The sequence below is a fragment of the Ascaphus truei genome, chromosome 3, assembly GCF_040206685.1.
Source record: "Ascaphus truei isolate aAscTru1 chromosome 3, aAscTru1.hap1, whole genome shotgun sequence".
Lineage (NCBI taxonomy): Eukaryota > Metazoa > Chordata > Amphibia > Anura > Ascaphidae > Ascaphus > Ascaphus truei.
The window spans coordinates 220,400,856-220,417,084 of NC_134485.1; positions in this window are offsets into that span (position 1 = coordinate 220,400,856).

The following is a 16,229-nucleotide window of genomic DNA, read 5'->3' on the forward strand; positions in this document are numbered from 1 at the left end:
CAGTATATATTGATTTTGGTTTACTTGCTTGGTTAAAATACTGTAGTTAAGTTGACTTGTTTGGAAGTGTTTGTACAGTATTTACTGGTAGAGTAGCTTGCAATTATATTGTTAACATTCATTTGCAGAATGTACAGTACTGTATATGGTGCATAGATTTAATGCTATGCATCATTTACAGTATACAATGTACTGTAAATGCAATGTACTGTGTGGATTGTAATGTTATGTTTTATACTGTACAGTATGCTATTCATTAACTTCATTGCTCTACACATCTAGGGATTTCATTCCACCTTACCACCTTTCCTACACATGATTTGTGCTGTAGGCATTGGTTACTGTATATTACTGTATGCTAATGCAGATGTGTGATGCTTTGAGACTGTCATTTATACTTTGACAAGTCTACCTTTTGGTGTGTAGTGTGCATTATCCTTAGCGTTGTATACAGTAGGTGCCTTTAAACCCAGTAACCTACTGTATTGTGATTCACTTTGATTCTCCCTAGTGTTTTTTGAGTCACTATCCTTTTCATGTTTAGGGTTGACAGTGTGTGTCGTTCCCTAGTGCTGTTCATTAGTGTTTAAGGGTCCATGCCTCTTTTTTAAGTGTTTTTAAATCATGTACAGTACTGTTTATTCATCCCTTTTTGCACTGTGTCAAATAAATAAACAAATATATCAATTGCATACCTGAGTGCTCCCATACGGGTTACTTTTTTCTCTTTTCACTCACATACAGTATGTATATATATATATATATATATATATATATACAGTATATATATATATATATATATATATATATAAATATAGCTGTATGATATATATATATATATATATATATATATATATATATATATATATATATATATATATATATATACACAGTGTATATATGTATACTGTATGTATATATATATATATATATATATATATATATATATATATATATATATATACAGTGTATATATATATACAAAGTATATACTGTACAGTATATATTTATTTCTCTTCATGTCTTTATTTATTTATTTATTTAGATTTATTTATTAATTGTGGGGCTGCTGTGCGTGAATTTTTTTTATTGGGGGTGGGGGGGGGTGTTTGGCCCTCAGCACTCAGAAACACAGGCCAGACAGATTTAAACACACACACAATAGGGGGAGGTTTTTTTACATAGCTTGCAGGGAAGTTTAACGCACACACAATAGGGGGATAGGGGGAGGGTTTTTTACATAGATTAGAGAGAAGGCAGGGCGTTTTAAAAGCGAGAATAGGGGAGGGGGTTTTACATAGATTTTATTTATTTATTTAGATTTATTTATTAATTGTGGGGCTGCTGTGCGTGAATTTTTTTTATTGGGGGTGAGGGGGGTGTTTGGCCCTTGGTGTGAGTTTACGACTTGCAGCAGCAGCACAATGAATAAATATAAATAAATAAATAAATAAATGACAATAAATACATTTGAAATACATTTTTATTGATAGTGTACATGTGCAGGGGGTCTCCGGAGCTGAAGCGCACAGGTTTCAGGTCTGGGGACCCCGTGCCCCCCGAGATACAGGCCCCTTTAGGGGGTGCCGGTATCCCTCTGCTCTGCTTGGTTTACAGGCCGCGATCACGTGATCGGGACCTTTAAACGCAGAGCACTCAGCACTCAGAAACACAGGCCAGACAGATTTAAACACACACACAATAGGGGGAGGTTTTTTTACATAGCTTGCAGGGAAGTTTAACGCACACACAATAGGGGGATAGGGGGAGGGTTTTTTACATAGATTAGAGAGAAGGCAGGGCGTTTTAAAAGCGAGAATAGGGGAGGGGGTTTTACATAGATTTTATTTATTTATTTAGATTTATTTATTAATTGTGGGGCTGCTGTGCGTGAATTTTTTTTATTGGGGGTGAGGGGGGTGTTTGGCCCTTGGTGTGAGTTTACGACTTGCAGCAGCAGCACAATGAATAAATATAAATAAATAAATAAATAAATAAATGACAATAAATACATTTGAAATACATTTTTATTGATAGTGTACATGTGCAGAGGGTCTCCGGAGCAGAAGCGCACAGGTTTCAGGTCTGGGGACCCCGTGCCCCCCGAGATACAGGCCCCTTTAGGGGGTGCCGGTATCCCTCTGCTCTGCTTGGTTTACAGGCCGCGATCACGTGATCGGACCTTTAAACCAAGCAGAGGGCTACCGGCACCCCCTAAAGGGGCCTGTATCTCGGGGGGCACGGGGTCCCCAGACCTAAAACCAACGCGGTTCAGCTCCGGAGACCCCCTGCACATCTACACTATCAATAAAAATGTATTTCAAATGTATTTATTGTCATTTATTTATTTATTTTTTGGCGGCTGCTGTGTGTGTGTATTTTTTTATTGTGGGTAGCGGGAGGGTGGGTGAATGGGGTATTCGCCCCAACGATGGTTGAGGAGGGCTTGCGGGGGGGGGGGGGGGGGTTGGGGTAGCGGGAGGGCTTAACCCCTTCATGACCGTAGCGGTATTAACTGCTACGATCGTGAAGGGGTTAAGTGCACCCGCAACCCCCCCCCCCCCTCCCGCAAGTCGTAAACTCACACCAAGGGCCAAATACCCCCCTCACCCATCCCCACTACACACAATAAAGCGGGCACGGTGGGTTAACCCCTTCATTGCCTTAGCGGCTATCCGCTATGGTAATGACGCAGCATTTTCCGTATTTTTAATAATATTGATCAGGAGCAGGGGGGGGGGGGTTCCCTGAGCATTAATCATTAATTTCTGGCTCAGGGAACCCCCTGCTCACTGTACAATATTATTAAAATAATGCTTCTTTACCATAGCGCATAGACGCTAAGGTAAAGAACGAGTGTTTATTTATACTGTATATTGTATGTGTTTTATTGATACTGTACATGTGCAGAGGGTCTCCAGAGCAGAAGCGCACAGGTTTCAGGTCTGGGGACCCCGTGCCCCCCGAGATACAGGCCCCTTTAGGGGGTGCCGGTATCCCTCTGCTCTGCTTGGTTTACAGGCCGCGGTCACGTGATCGGGGCTTTTAACGCAGAGCTGGATACCGGCACCCCCTAAAGGGGCCTGTATCTCGGGGGGCACGGGGTCCCCAGACCTAAAACCAACGCGGTTCAGCTCCGGAGACCCCCTGCACATCTACACTATCAATAAAAATGTATTTCAAATAATTTTTAATGTGTGGATGTTTGCGCAGAGAGAGAGCAGCGGATCTCTCTCTGCTGCAAACACATCTCGCCCCCGCCGCCCATACAGTAGTATCATTTATGTATGTGCATATACAGTACAGTACTGTACAGTACTGTATGTTAGGGCTTACAGGGGTTGTTGTTATACAGTACTGTATATATATATATACTGTATACTGCATTACAATTCATTATAGGGGACGGCTTCACAGAGAATAGCTCGCAAGCGCCACCATGTGTATTTTGACGGCATTGCAGTATTGTAACCAGCCGGAATAAAAAGCTTAAATTCCTGCCGGAAAATAACGCAATGCACTCTGGCTGAAAAATATCAGAAACCTGAATACACCCGAGTATACCCGAATTCGCGGGACTAGCCGTGCTCGAATAAAGTGTGTCGCCAGTGTATAAGGAGCTCTAAAAAGAACTACAGTGGCGACCAACTTTATTCTAACTCGGCTAGCTCCGCGAATTTCAGATTATCCCGGTTATCTGCGGTTTTGTGTCGTTTTCTCCCGGGGTGTATTGCGTTATTTTCGCGGCTGTGATTTAAGCATTTTATTCCCGCTGGCTGCAATACTGCAATGCCGTGTAAAAACTCATGGGGGCGTTTGCGAGCTGTTGTCTTTGAAGCCGAGAAATTCATGAATTGTAATGCAGTATATACTGTATATATACAGTATATACTGTATAACAACAACCCCTATAACCCCTAACATACACATACAGTACTGTATATGCACATCAATGATATTATAGGCCGTCCCCTGGCGAGATGTGTTTGCAGCAGAGAGAGATCCGCTGCTCACTCTGCGCAAACATCGGCACATTAAAAATGATTTAAAATACATTTTTATTCATAGTGTAGATGTGCAGGGGGTCTCCGGAGCTGAATCGCGTTGGTTTCAGGTCGGGGGACCCCCTGCTTCCCGAGATACAGCCCCCTTTATGAGGTGCCGGTATCCCTCTGCATTTAAAGGTCCCGATCACGTGACCGCGGCATGTAAACCAAGCAGAGGGATACCGGCACCCAATAAAGGGGCCTGTATCTCAGGAAACAGTGGGTCCCCGGACCAAAAACCACAGCGGTTCAGCTCCGGAGACCCTCTGCACATCTACAGTATGAATGAAACACATATATAAATAAACACTCATTCCTTATCTTTGCGGCTATGTGCTACGGTAACGAAGCAGCATGACTGTATTTTTAATAATATTGTACAGTGAGCAGGGGGTTCCCTGAGCCACAAATCAAAGCTTCTGCACAATATTATTAAAATACAGAAATGCTGCTTCATTACCATAGCTGATAGCCGCTAAGGCAATCAAGGGGTTAACCCACCATGCCCACTTTATTGTGGGTAGCGGGGTGGGTGAAGGGGGTATTTGGCCCTTGGTGTGAGTTTAGGACTTGCGGGGGGGTTGCGGGTGCACTTAACCCCTTCACGGCCGTAGCAGTTAATATCGCTACGGTCATGAAGGGGTTAACCCCTCCCGCTACCCCCCCCCCAAAAATCCCTAAACAACCATCGTTGGGGCTAATACCCCCTTCACCCAAACCCGCTACCCACAATAAAAAAAATTCACACACAGCAGCCGCCCAAAAAATAAATAAATAAATCTAAATAAATAAATAAATACATGAATATAAATAAATAAATTTAAAATACATTTTTATTCATAGTGTAGATGTGCAGGGGGTCTCCGGAGCTGAACCGCTGTGGTTTTAGGTCCGGGGACCCCCTGCTTCCCGAGATACAGTCCCCTTTATGGGGTGCCGGTATCCCTCTGCTTTGTTTACATTCCGCGGTCACGTGATCGGGACCTTTAAATGCAGAGGGATACCAGCACCTCATAAAGGGGCCTGTATCTCGGGGAACTTATATATACTATATGGATGCTACCCAGAAAGCAAGTACTGCCCAGCGGTGTACCAGTTCAATGCTGCTATGTAGGAGAGCTGGGCTCTCAGAGAGCTGCTAGACCCTTTTGCCAACTTTTTAACTGACTCTGTCAGCTATCTCTAGCAGCTCTCTGAGAGCCCAGCTCTCCTACATAGCAGCATTGAACTGTTACACCCAATTAAAGAGATGTTAGTACTGCCGCTGGGCAGTACTTGCTTTCTGGGTAGCATCCACTATTAGCCTACACTACTATGTAAATTAATGCAGTAAGCGCCTCCACAGGGCTATATCTACACTCCTTTTCTGGCCAAACTGCACGAATTACCACAGCACATCGCGCTACACATGCGCTACTGACAGCTGACCAACCTTCGCCAAAAGTGTGTGTGATTTTTCCCTGTGAAATACCGCAACAGCCAGCAGCTTTACTGACGTGTGGATATAACTTTACCCTACTCAATACAGCTTGAATCGTGTCCTTAACTACCTCTAATATTATTGTTTTACACACCGCTTACCACTAGCATAGCCCCGTTCTGGCGCATGCGCATTCTGCACCCCTTAGGGTATTACTAGAGCATCCAATAGCTCCGTCTGTGACGCATGCGCAGTTCGTACCATACGAGGATTTTTGGCGTGTGGCCTCCTGGTATTTAAACATTGGATAATGAAAAACATCAATGTCCTATACTACCATTAAACTTAGCACAGTATACCAAGTGTTTTATGTGCCCGCCAACTACATCTGAACTAGTCGCCGAGAACAGACAGGATAGAGTCCAGCTTCGGCGCATGCGCAGCCCATGTCCACGAGAATATCTCAGGGACATACTGAGTACCGCGTACGACGCATGCGCGGTCCACACACTCCGTGGGTATGCTATATGGACACAGTATGAATGCTTATTGAGTTACCGAGGGAAGCAGAATTGTTGACATAACACTGCCCTCTCTACAAAGCTACATTAGGAGCACTAACACCTATATGTGTATGAATGTATACGTGACAGGTCTAATACATAGTCAGGGTCACTAAGTACCACCTCGGTCTACAGGCAATATTCGAACCAATAAAATACAAAATTCAAGATCTTGGAGAATCAGCCCCTGTTTCAGCACACTGATTACTTGACAAACTGTCCTATAAAAACACAGTTCAAGGTGTATGTTATCCCTGTGCATAGACACAGCTGTCCAAATACAAATTACCTTGATCACATACCCCATTATCTACTCTACACACCTAGTAGAGACCAAGGGGAATTATCATAAGTGATCGTACCGTGTATGTTAACATATTATCTGATCACATATACTTACCTTTACCACGGAACATGTGACTTGAAGGACAATAGGTACCCTGTGTAGTTACGATACTACATTGACCAGAGAACAAGAGCTCAGCGAGACGCTTGGCAGAGCTGTATAGACGTCACTGTCTATCTTTTATTTAAGTATATGGAACTGCACTATATACTGTTTTAATTACACATTTACATTGTTATTTAATAAAGTTTACTCTATTTACTACATCCACCCCTGACCGTCTATACTATAAAGGTCTGCGGTGCGCCAGCAAGGGGATCCTTCAGTGTACCTTCTATGGTACACTGCCGACACAGTTTATCCGAGTGCGGCTCATTCCGCAAGCCGGGAAATGTCCCGGCTTGCGAGCCGCACTCCCTCAGCGTGCCGCGCATCACCAATGCGCGGTCACGCATCATCGGGTGCCAGCGCCCCCTGCACGCGCGTCCAGGGCTCCCCGAGGGAGCCCTGGTGTCCCGCGATCGCGGGACGGCGGCAGGGGGTTCCGGGGGACCCGGCGGACCCGGCAGCGGTAGGGAGAGCGCCCCGATCGGAGGGCGCTCTTCCGCTGCTTCGGCGCGCGCCCGTCACCCTCCGGCACGCGCCAGGATACTGCTGCGGCCAAGAACGAGCAAATGCTCGAATAAACTTGGCCGCAGCAGTACACATCCTTTTCTATTTTGTACATCCCTAGGCAGCACGCTTTCACCAACAAGGGGTTAGAGCGAGGTTTTTCTCTATTATATCTCGAGAGTGGGTTAACCCCTTAATTACAATAGCGGTTATTAACCACTAAGGGGATTAAGGGTGTAGGGGCCATTACATTGTATTTTTTCTTGTATTTTTATGGCATCGGAGGACATAGACCTGCAGTATGCTGACGAGGACACCCTTCATGATGGCAGGGGTAAGTAGAAAGGTTTATTTACTTTATTTATGCTGGCTGGCTAATGTTCTATTTAAAAATGGGTAAATTAGCTATTATACATATCTCGATAATCACGATTATTTTGCCCATTACTGTATTGTATGTGTTGGACGAGGGGGGAGGTTTATTTATTGCAATGTCTTCCACATTTTTTTCCAGCAGGATTGGTACCGCAGGCCAGAGGGGACAACCCGAGGGCCCCCAGACACCCGCGGGACCACCCGAGAACCCCAAGCACCCGCATGGACCACCCACATGTGTTGAGTTTTGGTGGTTAGTACATATTGTAATGTTTATTGGGGGAGGAGGGGGTGAGTGAAGGGCCAAGTACCCGCTTCACTCACCCCCTTTGCCTCAATAAACCTGCTATTGTGTCTTTTTAATTTTTTTTTATTTATAAAAATGTTTTACCAGGAAGTAATACATTGAGAGTTACCTCTCGTTTTCAAGTATGTCCTGGGCACAGAGTTATAAAAATACATAGTTATATTAAAAGAACAGGGTTAAACAGTCAATTCCCAGACATTTCATGGACTGATAGAGTTGGGAAATTGGGTACAGCGGATAAAGGTTTTGTGCATTTCAGAATGAAATAGAGCAGCTTTAACATCACTTTAATATCACCAAACATCAGCGCACAGCAGCAAACGGCTCACAGCCTTTGGTTGCCCTTCTGCTGCGCCAGAGGCTATTCGCCTTTGGGGAAATGCAGATGTACACTGGGGTGGTTGATTTTCAATGCAGCTGTGAAAAAAAAGTTATTTGTGTCCTCTTGGCTCATTAACATTCCAGTGGGTGGGGTTGACGTTCCACAAAGTACATGCAAATGCAAACCCTTAGCACGCTGGACCTGTGCAGAGGTGAGCAGCTCTTGAGGAGCCCCATCAGGTGCCTTTGGTGCAAAGGAGATGTACACTTGGGTGGTTGATTTTCAATGCAGCTGTGAACCCCTTCATTGCTTAGCAGCTATCCGCAAAGGTAATGAAGCTGCTTTAATGTATGGGTATTGGGCATCGGGTGCTGGTATCGTCACCATTTTTAAATCTTACACGTGACCGCGGGATTTAAATACTGAAAGAGATACTGGCACCCCATACCAGGGCCTGTAACTCAGGAAGCAAGGGGTGCCCGGGGCTGAAAATCAATGCGATTCATCTCAGAAGATGCCCTGCTCCCACATACTATTAATGAAAATTACATTAAAGCAGCTTCATTATCATAGCAGAGAGCCGCTAAGGTAACAAATTAGTTCAATTGTTTATTTGGGTTTCGATACTAGTGTATTGTAGCAGGGGGTCTCTGGAGCAGAAACTCATTGATTTGAGGTCCGGGGACCCCCTGCTTCCAGAGATAGAGGCCCCATTATGGGGTGCCAGTATCTCCTTTGCATTTAAATGTCCCGTGTCACGTTACAGTACATACAGTGAATACAATGCATAGGAGGTACCGGCACCCCATAACGGGTCTGTATCTCAGGAAGCAGGGGGTCCCCAGACCTTAAATCAACACGGTTCTGCTCCAGAGACCCCCTGCTCATTTACACTAGTATTAAAATATATACTAAAAAACATTAATTTCAGGTGAGATTTGTGCAGGGAGAGACGGCTCTCTCTGAGCATCTCTCTGCAACAGAAAGAAATCGCCAGGTGAGCCTTTTCAGCGAGGCGATCATCACTTTGCCAGCTACTCATCAGTTTTGCAAATGTTGCTATCACAGGTATTTTGGGCTTTATGCATACCGTGATAGCAGCGCTGTGAAAACTGGCAATTTTAACAGCCCTGCAGGGTTTTTTCCGCCGCTTAGTGCATAGGCCCCTATGTATTTTAGATTTTTTTTTTTGTGATAAAATAATAAAGTATAAATGTACACAAATAATAATATGTGAAATAAAAAGGTAAGATAAACTAGCATATTGGTGCAATGAACATAAACCTCCAGCTCCTGGTAAAAAAAAGTAAGCCAAAATGTAACAATTTTAAAAGTGAAAGCAATGGTATGTTTCATCACTCCACATCCACACACATATGCTTTCCTGAGAATAAGATTCATCCCTAAATCAGTTTCTGATACTATTAGGTCACTTGCTGGGGCACCAATCATTTCACAACTTAAAATTAGGTTGCACCAGGTCACCCTTATGCTGCACTCAGTTAATACTGTATGTCACTGTCAGCCTTGAACACCTGGTAGCAGATGGATTTTGCTTCTCTTACTGTATCTCCTTCCCAGTGGAAGAAATAATAGTGAGTTGCAAGAAAGATATCATAACAGCCTCAAGTGACAGCTGCACCTTTAATGATGTAAAGTTGAATAATTCACAGAAAGCCAGCTACATGGAGACAGGGTGGATCCTCTTTGCCAGAACCACTTAGGTAAGACAAAATGGAGTGTGTCGGGCATAGTTACATTCACAACAGTACTGTATGGCTCAACAGAATATATTATTGCATGCATGCACTGTTACCTTACAATGATTCTCTTGCTTAACGTCATGCTTCGTGGAACTGTTAAATGATAAAATCTGTATTGCTGTCAAAATTCAGGAAAATATTAACATCAATAAAATTATGATAATAATATGAATAGGAGCATTTTTTTTTTTGCTTTATTTCCACACTACAAGTGACAAAGGTGTTATTTTGTAACATCCATTCATTTCCTCAATGGGTATAATCCATATTATGTGCATATTAAATTGTATATAATCAGTGTTTATTTTTCTGTGTATGTTTAGTGAATCATGATCACTTCCTTGAATGTTGTCCAGCTTTTACATATGTCGAATAACTACAATCACACAACCTGCTGCCTTTTTAATTCTATCTGTCGGTCTTCTAGACCAGGGGTGTGCAAACTGGGGGGAGATTTTCCAGGGGGTGGGGGGCGGCGGTTACAGAGGACTTGCACTCTCCTCCAAGCCTTTTAAATTTAATTCCAGGAGACCGCACAAGGCTTCTGTAAATTCCCTGACCTTGACTTCCAGTGAAATGTCGCCATGACAACGTGACGTCACATGACCCCGCAACATCATTTGATGCCGGAACCAAGGTAAGGGGGGGGGGCGCATGAGATGGGGAGTGTTGCATGTAGGGGGCCACAGGGCAAAATGTTTGCGCACCCCTGTTCTAGACAGCCGACAACTTGTTTTTGATCTTCCCTTTATATATATCATATATTGATATTCCACATATATACTGTGGCTCTAGCCAAAGTCTAATGTAAAAATGAAATAATCACAAACAAAACATCATTAATGTAAATATGCCATACATAGTACAATTTGTATTTTTTCCACACAAAAAATATACAGACTAATGTAGTGGTTTTGTTTTGACATTGTATATTAAGGGATCATGACATTATCGGCTGGCCCACCCCTGAAGTGCAAAACATGTCTCTGAGGTACAGTAATGAAAGTGGGAAAAAGAACTTTATAAGAAAAGGAACACTTCAACATGAATGAAATTATATTTTATCATATGAAGGATAACTACAGTAAAACATACTTTTCTGCTCCATACTCTAAAACTCTGTTTGGAACAAACAACAAAGTGCAGTGTACTCAAATATTTTAAGGTACAAATGTCAAATAATATTACAAAACGATGGTTAAAGCATTAGTGTCATCAACGTGTGCTATAAGATAGTGAGGAGTTCTAGTACCTATATTAGTATGTATGTATATTTTTATTTATATAGCGCCATTTATGTACATAGAGCTTCACAACAGTAAGACACGTGACATAATATAACACATAATGGGAATAAGCGCTTCAGACATGACAGTAACAATAGGAAAGGGAGTCCCTGCCCAGAAGAGATTACAATGTAAGTGGAAATTAGAGAGACCTTACAGAGACAGTAGGAGTGTGTTATGGTAAGTGCGTCTGCAAGGGGTCAGTGCATCTGAGATGTATGGCATAAGCCAGCAGAGCTACCCATATGCATCATTAAAGATGTGTGTTTTTAGATAGGTCTTAAAGGTGGAGAGAGATGGTGCTAGTCGTATATATTGAGGGGAAGGACATTCCAGAGGTGTGGGGCAGTGAATGAGAAAGGTTATAGGTGGGAAAGGACTTTAGATACAAAAGGGGTAGACAGAAGACATCCTGGAGCAGAACGCAAGAGTCAGGCAGGTGTATGCGGGAGACTAGGATTGAGATGTAACAAGGGTCAGAGGAGTGTATACCCTTAAAAGAGGGGAGGATCATTTTGTAAGTAATACGATAATTTTGTAAGTAATACGAGATTTGATTGGAAGCCAGGGGAGGGATTTCAGCAGAGAGATGCTGAGACAGATTTAAGAGAGAGTAAAGTGCTTCTAGCAGCATTGTTATGGATAAATTGTAGGGGAAACAGCTGAGAGGCAGGAAGGCTGGACAGTAGAAGGTTACAATATTTGAGACGGGAGAGAATGAGGACCTGCATTAGAGTTTTTGCAGTAGAGGGACAGAGGAAAGGGCGTATCTTTGCAATTTTATGGAGGTAAAAACTATAGGCTTTAGCTACATTGTGAATGTGAGAGGAGAATGTGAGGGAGGAGTTGAGTGTGAACCCTAGGCAGTGTGCTTGTGATACAGGGTGTATGATAGTACTGCCAACAGTAATGTAGAATGGGGCTTTGGAGGAAGTATGAGGAGCTCTGGCTTGAACATTTAAGATTTAAGATTGAGTCGGTGGAGGGCCATCCTGGTTGATATAGCAGAAAGACATTCGGAGACTTTGGTCTGTACAGTTGGTGTAAGTTCAGGGGTTGAAATGTAAATATGCCATACATAGTACAATTTGTATTTTTTCCACACAAAAAATATACAGACTAATGTAGTGGTTTTGTTTTGACATTGTTTATTAAGTGATCATGACATTATCGGCGGGCCCACCCCTGAAGTGCAAAACATGTCTCTGAGGTACAGTAATGAAAGTGGGAAAAAGAACTTTATAAGAAAAGGAACACTTCAACATGAATGAAATTATATTTTATCATATGAAGGATAACTACAGTAAAACATACTTTTCTGCTCCATACTCTAAAACTCTGTTTGGAACAAACAACAAAGTGCAGTGTACTCAAATATTTTAAGGTACAAATGTCAAATAATATTACAAAACGATGGTTAAAGCATTAGTGTCATCAACGTGTGCTATAAGATAGTGAGGAGTTCTAGTACCTATATTAGTATGTATGTATATTTTTATTTATATAGCGCCATTTATGTACATAGAGCTTCACAACAGTAAGACACGTGACATAATATAACACATAATGGGAATAAGCGCTTCAGACATGACAGTAACAATAGGAAAGGGAGTCCCTGCCCAGAAGAGATTACAATGTAAGTGGAAATTAGAGAGACCTTACAGAGACAGTAGGAGTGTGTTATGGTAAGTGCGTCTGCAAGGGGTCAGTGCATCTGAGATGTATGGCATAAGCCAGCAGAGCTACCCATATGCATCATTAAAGATGTGTGTTTTTAGATAGGTCTTAAAGGTGGAGAGAGATGGTGCTAGTCGTATATATTGAGGGGAAGGACATTCCAGAGGTGTGGGGCAGTGAATGAGAAAGGTTATAGGTGGGAAAGGACTTTAGATACAAAAGGGGTAGACAGAAGACATCCTGGAGCAGAACGCAAGAGTCAGGCAGGTGTATGCGGGAGACTAGGATTGAGATGTAACAAGGGTCAGAGGAGTGTATACCCTTAAAAGAGGGGAGGATCATTTTGTAAGTAATACGATAATTTTGTAAGTAATACGAGATTTGATTGGAAGCCAGGGGAGGGATTTCAGCAGAGAGATGCTGAGACAGATTTAAGAGAGAGTAAAGTGCTTCTAGCAGCATTGTTATGGATAAATTGTAGGGGAAACAGCTGAGAGGCAGGAAGGCTGGACAGTAGAAGGTTACAATATTTGAGACGGGAGAGAATGAGGACCTGCATTAGAGTTTTTGCAGTAGAGGGACAGAGGAAAGGGCGTATCTTTGCAATTTTATGGAGGTAAAAACTATAGGCTTTAGCTACATTGTGAATGTGAGAGGAGAATGTGAGGGAGGAGTTGAGTGTGAACCCTAGGCAGTGTGCTTGTGATACAGGGTGTATGATAGTACTGCCAACAGTAATGTAGAATGGGGCTTTGGAGGAAGTATGAGGAGCTCTGGCTTGAACATTTAAGATTTAAGATTGAGTCGGTGGAGGGCCATCCTGGTTGATATAGCAGAAAGACATTCGGAGACTTTGGTCTGTACAGTTGGTGTAAGTTCAGGGGTTGAAATGTAAATATGCCATACATAGTACAATTTGTATTTTTTCCACACAAAAAATATACAGACTAATGTAGTGGTTTTGTTTTGACATTGTTTATTAAGTGATCATGACATTATCGGCGGGCCCACCCCTGAAGTGCAAAACATGTCTCTGAGGTACAGTAATGAAAGTGGGAAAAAGAACTTTATAAGAAAAGGAACACTTCAACATGAATGAAATTATATTTTATCATATGAAGGATAACTACAGTAAAACATACTTTTCTGCTCCATACTCTAAAACTCTGTTTGGAACAAACAACAAAGTGCAGTGTACTCAAATATTTTAAGGTACAAATGTCAAATAATATTACAAAACGATGGTTAAAGCATTAGTGTCATCAACGTGTGCTATAAGATAGTGAGGAGTTCTAGTACCTATATTAGTATGTATGTATATTTTTATTTATATAGCGCCATTTATGTACATAGAGCTTCACAACAGTAAGACACGTGACATAATATAACACATAATGGGAATAAGCGCTTCAGACATGACAGTAACAATAGGAAAGGGAGTCCCTGCCCAGAAGAGATTACAATGTAAGTGGAAATTAGAGAGACCTTACAGAGACAGTAGGAGTGTGTTATGGTAAGTGCGTCTGCAAGGGGTCAGTGCATCTGAGATGTATGGCATAAGCCAGCAGAGCTACCCATATGCATCATTAAAGATGTATGTTTTTAGATAGGTCTTAAAGGTGGAGAGAGATGGTGCTAGTCGTATATATTGAGGGGAAGGACATTCCAGAGGTGTGGGGCAGTGAATGAGAAAGGTTATAGGTGGGAAAGGACTTTAGATACAAAAGGGGTAGACAGAAGACATCCTGGAGCAGAACGCAAGAGTCAGGCAGGTGTATGCGGGAGACTAGGATTGAGATGTAACAAGGGTCAGAAGAGTGTATACCCTTAAAAGAGGGGAGGATCATTTTGTAAGTAATACGATAATTTTGTAAGTAATACGAGATTTGATTGGAAGCCAGGGGAGGGATTTCAGCAGAGAGATGCTGAGACAGATTTAAGAGAGAGTAAAGTGCTTCTAGCAGCATTGTTATGGATAAATTGTTGGGGAAACAGCTGAGAGGCAGGAAGGCTGGACAGTAGAAGGTTACAATATTTGAGACGGGAGAGAATGAGGACCTGCATTAGAGTTTTTGCAGTAGAGGGACAGAGGAAAGGGCGTATCTTTGCAATTTTATGGAGGTAAAAACTATAGGCTTTAGCTACATTGTGAATGTGAGAGGAGAATGTGAGGGAGGAGTTGAGTGTGAACCCTAGGCAGTGTGCTTGTGATACAGGGTGTATGATAGTACTGCCAACAGTAATGTAGAATGGGGCTTTGGAGGAAGTATGAGGAGCTCTGGCTTGAACATTTAAGATTTAAGATTGAGTCGGTGGAGGGCCATCCTGGTTGATATAGCAGAAAGACATTCGGAGACTTTGGTCTGTACAGTTGGTGTAAGTTCAGGGGTTGAATGTAAATTTGTGTGTCATTAGTATAGAGGTAACACTTGAAACTTAGAGATGTGATAAGTTCACCTAGAGAGAGTGTGTAAAAAGAAAAGAGAAGAGGTCCCAGGACTGAGCCCTGGGATACACCCACAGAGAGATCGACAGGGTAGGAGAAGGTGATAGCAAATGAGACACTGAAAGTCTGATGGGAGAGGTAAGAGGAAATCCAGGATAGAGCTTTGTTACAGATACCAAGAGTATTAGTCCCAGAATACTTACTTTCTGGTTGTGCTCCTTTTTACTAGATTAATGGTAAAAACGTACATACTGTAGGTGCACCTTGGTATGAGCACATTTGAAACATTTATTTTTTTAAACTGAATGGGAGGTTCTCCATCATTGAATCACACTATTCTTAAAATGTCCTCTGTATTTGTAGATGAAATTAACAAAAAACTGGAGGGTCCTTAGAGCTACGAATAGCTCAGTTCAGCTGTGGAGCATGCTCCTATTTAAATTATAAAAATAAAATCAGAAACGTAAAACAAAATTAGGTAGGAAATTGCTGCTTTTGTAGGTTTTTTTTAACACTCTGAGCAACTATGGATATTAGAATTGTTTTAGCAGGGAGTATTTTTCATTCATGGTCCTGAACTGAAAAATGTTCTAGAAATCTCACCAAAAAAAGTATATAAGTTTTTGATCATTAATAAATGTCATTGTGAAAGCAAAAACAAACACTTTCAAATGAATATGGTACACTGTAGTAATATGTAACACGTACCATAGATTTTTTTCATGAAAACCTCAATTTCCATATACACCCTTAGAGCTGGGTGTTTTTGCTGGGTTTTTAAGTGCTATTCTTTATTTCTCTACTCATTACCAGTTTCCCTACATTATTAATCTTTGATTGTGTTGCTAGACTGTTAGGGTTTTCCATATCATTTTTCATCCTCTTGACTTTGGTGTAATTATGCCAGGAAAATAACCAAGTAACCAATATTGTGCATCAATACTTCTAAATTCCTTAACACTGCACAACAACAAAATGTTAAATGCTGAATTTGATTCTAATTAGTACAAGTTATGTATTCAATATGTCTACTTCAGACATTTAGTGTTCTGTTTGATTAGGTAGC